General features: G+C 56.3%; 2 non-coding genes and 1 pseudogene across 2 annotated transcripts; all 3 read right to left on the bottom strand.

The window, feature by feature from the left end:
• Nucleotides 1-1,180, bottom strand: part of LOC124771493 — a 4,222-nt pseudogene extending 3,042 nt beyond the window's left edge.
• A 188-nt stretch (nucleotides 1,181-1,368) lies between these two features.
• LOC124771326 lies at nucleotides 1,369-1,523 on the bottom strand. The gene has a single exon (XR_007013344.1). It is a non-coding gene; the product is annotated as a 5.8S ribosomal RNA (ribosomal RNA).
• Nucleotides 1,524-1,875: 352 nt separating this feature from the next.
• On the bottom strand, nucleotides 1,876-3,784 carry LOC124772156. The gene has a single exon (XR_007013826.1). It is a non-coding gene; the product is annotated as a small subunit ribosomal RNA (ribosomal RNA).
• Nucleotides 3,785-7,500: the final 3,716 nt, after the last annotated feature.

Below are 7,500 nucleotides of genomic sequence, written 5' to 3'. Positions count from 1 at the left end.
GTTTCCCCTGACTTCGTCCTGGCCAGGCATAGTTCACCATCTTTCGGGTCCCAACGTGTACGCTCTAGGTGCGCCTCACCTCGCAATGAGGACGAGACGCCCCGGGAGTGCGGAGGCCGCCGCCCCGTGAAGGGCGGGGAAGCCCCATCCTCCCTCGGCCCGCGCAAGGCGAGACCTTCACTTTCATTACGCCTTTAGGTTTCGTACAGCCCAATGACTCGCGCACATGTTAGACTCCTTGGTCCGTGTTTCAAGACGGGTCGTGAAATTGTCCAAAGCTGAAGCGCCGCTGACGGGAGCGATTATTCCGCCCGAGAGCATCCCGAGCCAACAGCGGCGCGGGTCCGGGGCCGGGCCAGGTAGGTCCGTCATCCGGGAAGAACCGCGCGCGCTTGCCGGGAGCCCGAGCGCCCAAAGGGGCGAATCGACTCCTCCAGATATACCGCCGGGCAGCCAGCCAGGACACCGGGGCTCTGCCCAACAGACGCGAACCGAGGCCCGCGGAAGGACAGGCTGCGCACCCGGGCCGTAGGCCGGCACCCAGCGGGTCGCGACGTCCTACTAGGGGAGAAGTGCGGCCCACCGCACACCGGAACGGCCCCACCCCGCGGCGAGTGGAAAGGCAACCGGACACGACCCCGCCGCGGATTGCTCCGCGCGGGCGGCCGGCCCCATCTGCCGAGGGCGGAGGCCAGTGGCCGGATGGGCGTGAATCTCACCCGTTCGACCTTTCGGACTTCTCACGTTTACCCCAGAACGGTTTCACGTACTTTTGAACTCTCTCTTCAAAGTTCTTTTCAACTTTCCCTCACGGTACTTGTTCGCTATCGGTCTCGTGGTCATATTTAGTCTCAGATGGAGTTTACCACCCACTTGGAGCTGCACTCTCAAGCAACCCGACTCGAAGGAGAGGTCCCGCCGACGCTCGCACCGGCCGCTACGGGCCTGGCACCCTCTACGGGCCGTGGCCTCATTCAAGTTGGACTTGGGCTCGGCGCGAGGCGTCGGGGTAGTGGACCCTCCCAAACACCACATGCCACGACAGGCGGCAGCCTGCGGGGTTCGGTGCTGGACTCTTCCCTGTTCGCTCGCCGCTACTGGGGGAATCCTTGTTAGTTTCTTTTCCTCCGCTTAGTAATATGCTTAAATTCAGCGGGTAGTCTCGCCTGCTCTGAGGTCGTTGTACGAGGTGTCGCACGCCACACCGCCAGCCGGCTGTGCACGCTACCGAGAAAGTACCGGTATGCGAACCGCCAGGCGACGGGCGCGCATCGCACGTTTGAGGAGACGCGGCCGGCCCCACAGGCGGCCGCGACACTCCCAGGTCTGCGAAGCGGGGCAAACGCCGCGCGCTTCAGTATACGTAGCCGACCCTCAGCCAGACGTGGCCCGGGAACGGAATCCATGGACCGCAATGTGCGTTCGAAACGTCGATGTTCATGTGTCCTGCAGTTCACATGTCGACGCGCAATTTGCTGCGTTCTTCATCGACCCACGAGCCGAGTGATCCACCGTCCTGGGTGATCTTTTCTCAAGTTTCCGCCGTCTCTTTCGAGACGGTCGCATAGGCGGGAGTGAGGCGTGTGGCGGCCCCTGTTCCAGCGTTCTGTGTCCAACGGCCTCACGGCCGACGGGCGTCGTACGGCTCCACACCGGAGCGGACAGGCACTCGGGCGAAAGTCATTCAAAACCGGCGCCAGGCGCCAGGTGCCGCAGGCCAGCCGCTCCAGCGCTTCAGCGCTCGTACCACACAACATTGCCGCTAGTTTTGAGAGGCACGCGTGGTTCCGCACGCGGCGCACGGCTACTGCGAGCCGTACAGGTAGCGTGTTGCGCGACACGACACGCACATCGAAAGACATGCAGTCTAGTCGGTAATGATCCTTCCGCAGGTTCACCTACGGAAACCTTGTTACGACTTTTACTTCCTCTAAATGATCAAGTTTGGTCATCTTTCCGGTAGCATCGGCAACGACAGAGTCAATGCCGCGTACCAGTCCGAAGACCTCACTAAATCATTCAATCGGTAGTAGCGACGGGCGGTGTGTACAAAGGGCAGGGACGTAATCAACGCGAGCTTATGACTCGCGCTTACTGGGAATTCCTCGTTCATGGGGAACAATTGCAAGCCCCAATCCCTAGCACGAAGGAGGTTCAGCGGGTTACCCCGACCTTTCGGCCTAGGAAGACACGCTGATTCCTTCAGTGTAGCGCGCGTGCGGCCCAGAACATCTAAGGGCATCACAGACCTGTTATTGCTCAATCTCGTGCGGCTAGAAGCCGCCTGTCCCTCTAAGAAGAAAAGTAATCGCTGACAGCACGAAGGATGTCACGCGACTAGTTAGCAGGCTAGAGTCTCGTTCGTTATCGGAATTAACCAGACAAATCGCTCCACCAACTAAGAACGGCCATGCACCACCACCCACCGAATCAAGAAAGAGCTATCAATCTGTCAATCCTTCCGGTGTCCGGGCCTGGTGAGGTTTCCCGTGTTGAGTCAAATTAAGCCGCAGGCTCCACTCCTGGTGGTGCCCTTCCGTCAATTCCTTTAAGTTTCAGCTTTGCAACCATACTTCCCCCGGAACCCAAAAGCTTTGGTTTCCCGGAGGCTGCCCGCCGAGTCATCGGAGGAACTGCGGCGGATCGCTGGCTGGCATCGTTTATGGTTAGAACTAGGGCGGTATCTGATCGCCTTCGAACCTCTAACTTTCGTTCTTGATTAATGAAAACATACTTGGCAAATGCTTTCGCTTCTGTTCGTCTTGCGACGATCCAAGAATTTCACCTCTAACGTCGCAATACGAATGCCCCCGCCTGTCCCTATTAATCATTACCTCGGGTTCCGAAAACCAACAAAATAGAACCGAGGTCCTATTCCATTATTCCATGCACACAGTATTCAGGCGGGCTTGCCTGCTTTAAGCACTCTAATTTGTTCAAAGTAAACGTGCCGGCCCACCGAGACACTCAATAAAGAGCACCCTGGTAGGATTTCAACGGGGTCCGCCTCGGGACGCACGAGCACGCACGGGGCGGTCGCACGCCTTCGGCTCGCCCCACCGGCAGGACGTCCCACGATACATGCCAGTTAAACACCGACGGGCGGTGAACCAACAGCGTGGGACACAAATCCAACTACGAGCTTTTTAACCGCAACAACTTTAATATACGCTATTGGAGCTGGAATTACCGCGGCTGCTGGCACCAGACTTGCCCTCCAATAGATACTCGTTAAAGGATTTAAAGTGTACTCATTCCGATTACGGGGCCTCGGATGAGTCCCGTATCGTTATTTTTCGTCACTACCTCCCCGTGCCGGGAGTGGGTAATTTGCGCGCCTGCTGCCTTCCTTGGATGTGGTAGCCGTTTCTCAGGCTCCCTCTCCGGAATCGAACCCTGATTCCCCGTTACCCGTTACAACCATGGTAGGCGCAGAACCTACCATCGACAGTTGATAAGGCAGACATTTGAAAGATGCGTCGCCGGTACGAGGACCGTGCGATCAGCCCAAAGTTATTCAGAGTCACCAAGGCAAACGGACCGGACGAGCCGACCGATTGGTTTTGATCTAATAAAAGCGTCCCTTCCATCTCTGGTCGGGACTCTGTTTGCATGTATTAGCTCTAGAATTACCACAGTTATCCAAGTAACGTGGGTACGATCTAAGGAACCATAACTGATTTAATGAGCCATTCGCGGTTTCACCTTAATGCGGCTTGTACTGAGACATGCATGGCTTAATCTTTGAGACAAGCATATGACTACTGGCAGGATCAACCAGGGAGCTGCGTCAACTAGAGCTGAGCAGCCGGCCGCCCGGGAGTGTGTCCCGGGGGCCCGCGCGAACACGCAAGCGTCCGCTCAATCATTCTGCAAACAGGAGGAGGCTGAGCTCCCCTGCACAATACACCTCGAAACCCTCTCAGGTCCCGGCGGCGCGCAGCGCCGTCCCAAGTACTTGGTCGGGTTCGAGAGAGGCGCAATCGCCCGGAGTTAGGCGAGTAGACGCTTTCGGTGCGACCACCCGTGCTCCCAACTGAGCTTGCCGCTGCCGACAGAGGCCCGGGAGCGTGCTGTCGTGGCATTGCCGGCGGGAGACAACACGCGCCACCTACGGTGACCGGCAGCTCCAACGCCAGCGCCACAGAAGGACAAAAGCCCCACTTGGGTGCCGAAGCGAACTCTCCCAGCACAGCGCACACGCCAACACATCCGCACAGCTGCGATACAAACCACCAGCGAGAACCGCTGGGGCGACCGAGCAGCAGACGGCGTCGCGGCGCCGAGCGCCGGGCGGCGGCGCATCCTCAACGCACACAGTCCTCAATCGGACCAGCACACTGCAGATGTCCACCGCGCTTCGCACCGGGCCCGCGAGGACCTACTTTGGCCGCACGGCGCCGCGCGCAGGGTGCGCCGGCGCGCAGCTGCGACGCCTGCCGCGTCCGTCGGCCGGCGCGCCTGCCACTGGCCGCCCCCACCAGCCGGCTGTAGCGCGTGCGCCCACGCACCGCGCGGCCAGCACGCCGGGAGGCGCCCCCTCACCGGCCGGGGACGGTCCCACCCAGCCACCGCCGCGTATCGCTTCACACCCAGATGCCGTTCAGTTTCGTCGGCATGGTGGGTATCGCTGGAACAACCGGTTAGTACCTCAACCTATCGTCGCCATCACCGATTCACCCCTAGCGAGAACAACCGCACCACAACGGGTTACCATTTCTTCATTTGCGTAACTTCACCAGAAAACGTAGGCGTCCATCGCCATTTGCAACTTCAACCATTATTGCATGCCTGTGTCAGGTGTCACGCCACACTACGTCTGCCCACATACACGCAACAAAATGTGCACGCCTAGACAATACGTGGAAGGTGGCCCCCGTACGTATGCGATGTCCATTGCTCGAACGACTGTCAACCGGCTTCTGTAGCATGTCGCAGATATGGAACGCGCTGCACCATGCCATCACGGTGTGTGAGGAGAGACGACTAGGTCCGAATACATCAACAGACAGCTCATGCTGATCGCCATCCACGGCGTCCGTTCCTCCCACACGTCTCTATGGCGTACCACACTGCAATCCAGCTCTCATAGGGAGACGACACGTAGCTGCGTGCACAATATTTGCACTGTATGGTCCGCCGTTTTTGGGCGCAGTCGTTGTACGGTCACACATGTGCCACGATGTATCATTCAGTACATAAGGACGAATGTGCAGTACAGATTGTGGTTCACGCGTACGACATCAGCGGACAGTTGACACAGGCCGCACCACAACGTAGCCTGCGTACGTCGCATGCGAAGGGCATTGAACATGCAAACTTGTCACCAACCACCTTGCGAAGGCAGGGGGCAAGGTGGGGACGTGGGGAGAGGTGGGGGGGGGGGGGGGGCGGCATGTACGCCCTGCTGCCATCCACATTACAGTGTACAGCAGGAGCATGTGGAAAGTCAGCAAGACTTGCAAGGTGTTTAACATGAAGCGATACACAGGGGAGCGGGCAGTGCGAGTAGCGAACTATATTGCGAGGGTTGCGGGTGGGCAACACTACACTAATTGAACGAGTCGTATAACAATTACAGAGCAGGTTTAGGCGACAACGTGGGTTACGATAGGCGACAACGTGGGTTACGTTAGGGGACAACGTGGGTTACGTTAGGGGACAACGTGGGTTACGTTAGGGGACAACGTGGGTTACGTTAGGGGACAACGTGGGTTACGTTAGGGGACAACGTGGGTTACGTTAGGGGACAACGTGGGTTACGTTAGGGGACAACGTGGGTTAGGTTAAGGCACAACATGGGTTAGGTTAAGGCACAACATGGGTTAGGTTAAGGCACAACATGGGTTAGGTTAAGGCACAACATGGGTTAGGTTACGGCACAACATGGGTTAGGTTAAGGCACAACATGGGTTAGGTTAGGGGACAACATGGGTTAGGTTAGGGGACAACATGGGTTAGGTTAAGGCACAACATGGGTTAGGTTAAGGCACAACATGGGTTAGGTTAGGGGACAACATGGGTTAGGTTAGGGCACAACATGGGTTAGGTTAGGGGACAACATGGGTTAGGTTAGGGGACAACATGGGTTAGGTTAGGGGACAACATGGGTTAGGTTAGGGGACAACATGGGTTAGGTTAGGGGACAACATGGGTTAGGTTAGGGGACAACATGGGTTAGGTTAGGGGACAACATGGGTTAGGTTAGGGGACAACATGGGTTAGGTTAAGGCACAACATGGGTTAGGTTAGGGGACAACATGGGTTAGGTTAGGGGACAACATGGGTTAGGTTAGGGGACAACATGGGTTAGGTTAGGGGACAACATGGGTTAGGTTAGGGGACAACATGGGTTAGGTTAAGGCACAACATGGGTTAGGTTAGGGCACAACATGGGTTAGGTTAGGGCACAACATGGGTTAGGTTAGGGCACAACATGGGTTAGGTTAGGGGACAACATGGGTTAGGTTAGGGGACAACATGGGTTAGGTTAGGGGACAACATGGGTTAGGTTAGGGGACAACATGGGTTAGGTTAGGGGACAACATGGGTTAGGTTAGGGGACAACATGGGTTAGGTTAGGGGACAACATGGGTTAGGTTAGGGGACAACATGGGTTAGGTTAGGGGGACAACATGGGTTAGGTTAGGGGACAACATGGGTTAGGTTAAGGCACAACATGGGTTAGGTTAAGGCACAACATGGGTTAGGTTAGGGGACAACATGGGTTAGGTTAGGGGACAACATGGGTTAGGTTAGGGGACAACATGGGTTAGGTTAAGGCACAACATGGGTTAGGTTAGGGGACAACATGGGTTAGGTTAAGGCACAACATGGGTTAGGTTAGGGGACAACATGGGTTAGGTTAGGGGACAACATGGGTTAGGTTAAGGCACAACATGGGTTAGGTTAAGGCACAACATGGGTTAGGTTAAGGCACAACATGGGTTAGGTTAGGGGACAACATGGGTTAGGTTAGGGGACAACTTGGGTTAGGTTAGGGGACAACATGGGTTAGGTTAAGGCACAACATGGGTTAGGTTAAGGCACAACATGGGTTAGGTTAGGGGACAACATGGGTTAGGTTAGGGGACAACATGGGTTAGGTTAGGGGACAACATGGGTTAGGTTAAGGCACAACATGGGTTAGGTTAGGGGACAACATGGGTTAGGTTAAGGCACAACATGGGTTAGGTTAGGGGACAACATGGGTTAGGTTAGGGGACAACATGGGTTAGGTTAAGGCACAACATGGGTTAGGTTAAGGCACAACATGGGTTAGGTTAAGGGACAACATGGGTTAGGTTAGGGGACAACTTGGGTTAGGTTAGGGGACAACATGGGTTAGGTTAAGGCACAACATGGGTTAGGTTAAGGCACAACATGGGTTAGGTTAAGGTACAACATGGGTTAGGTTAAGGTACAACATGGGTTAGGTTAGGTTACACGTTGTTGTAAGGAAAGGTGTGGGGGGGGGGGGGGGGGGCGGGGCGGCAGGTT

The sequence above is a fragment of the Schistocerca piceifrons genome, unplaced genomic scaffold (assembly GCF_021461385.2).
Source record: "Schistocerca piceifrons isolate TAMUIC-IGC-003096 unplaced genomic scaffold, iqSchPice1.1 HiC_scaffold_936, whole genome shotgun sequence".
NCBI classification, from domain to species: domain Eukaryota; kingdom Metazoa; phylum Arthropoda; class Insecta; order Orthoptera; family Acrididae; genus Schistocerca; species Schistocerca piceifrons.
Note: the sequence above shows the minus strand (reverse complement) of the source record. Positions and strands in the feature narration are given on the sequence as shown.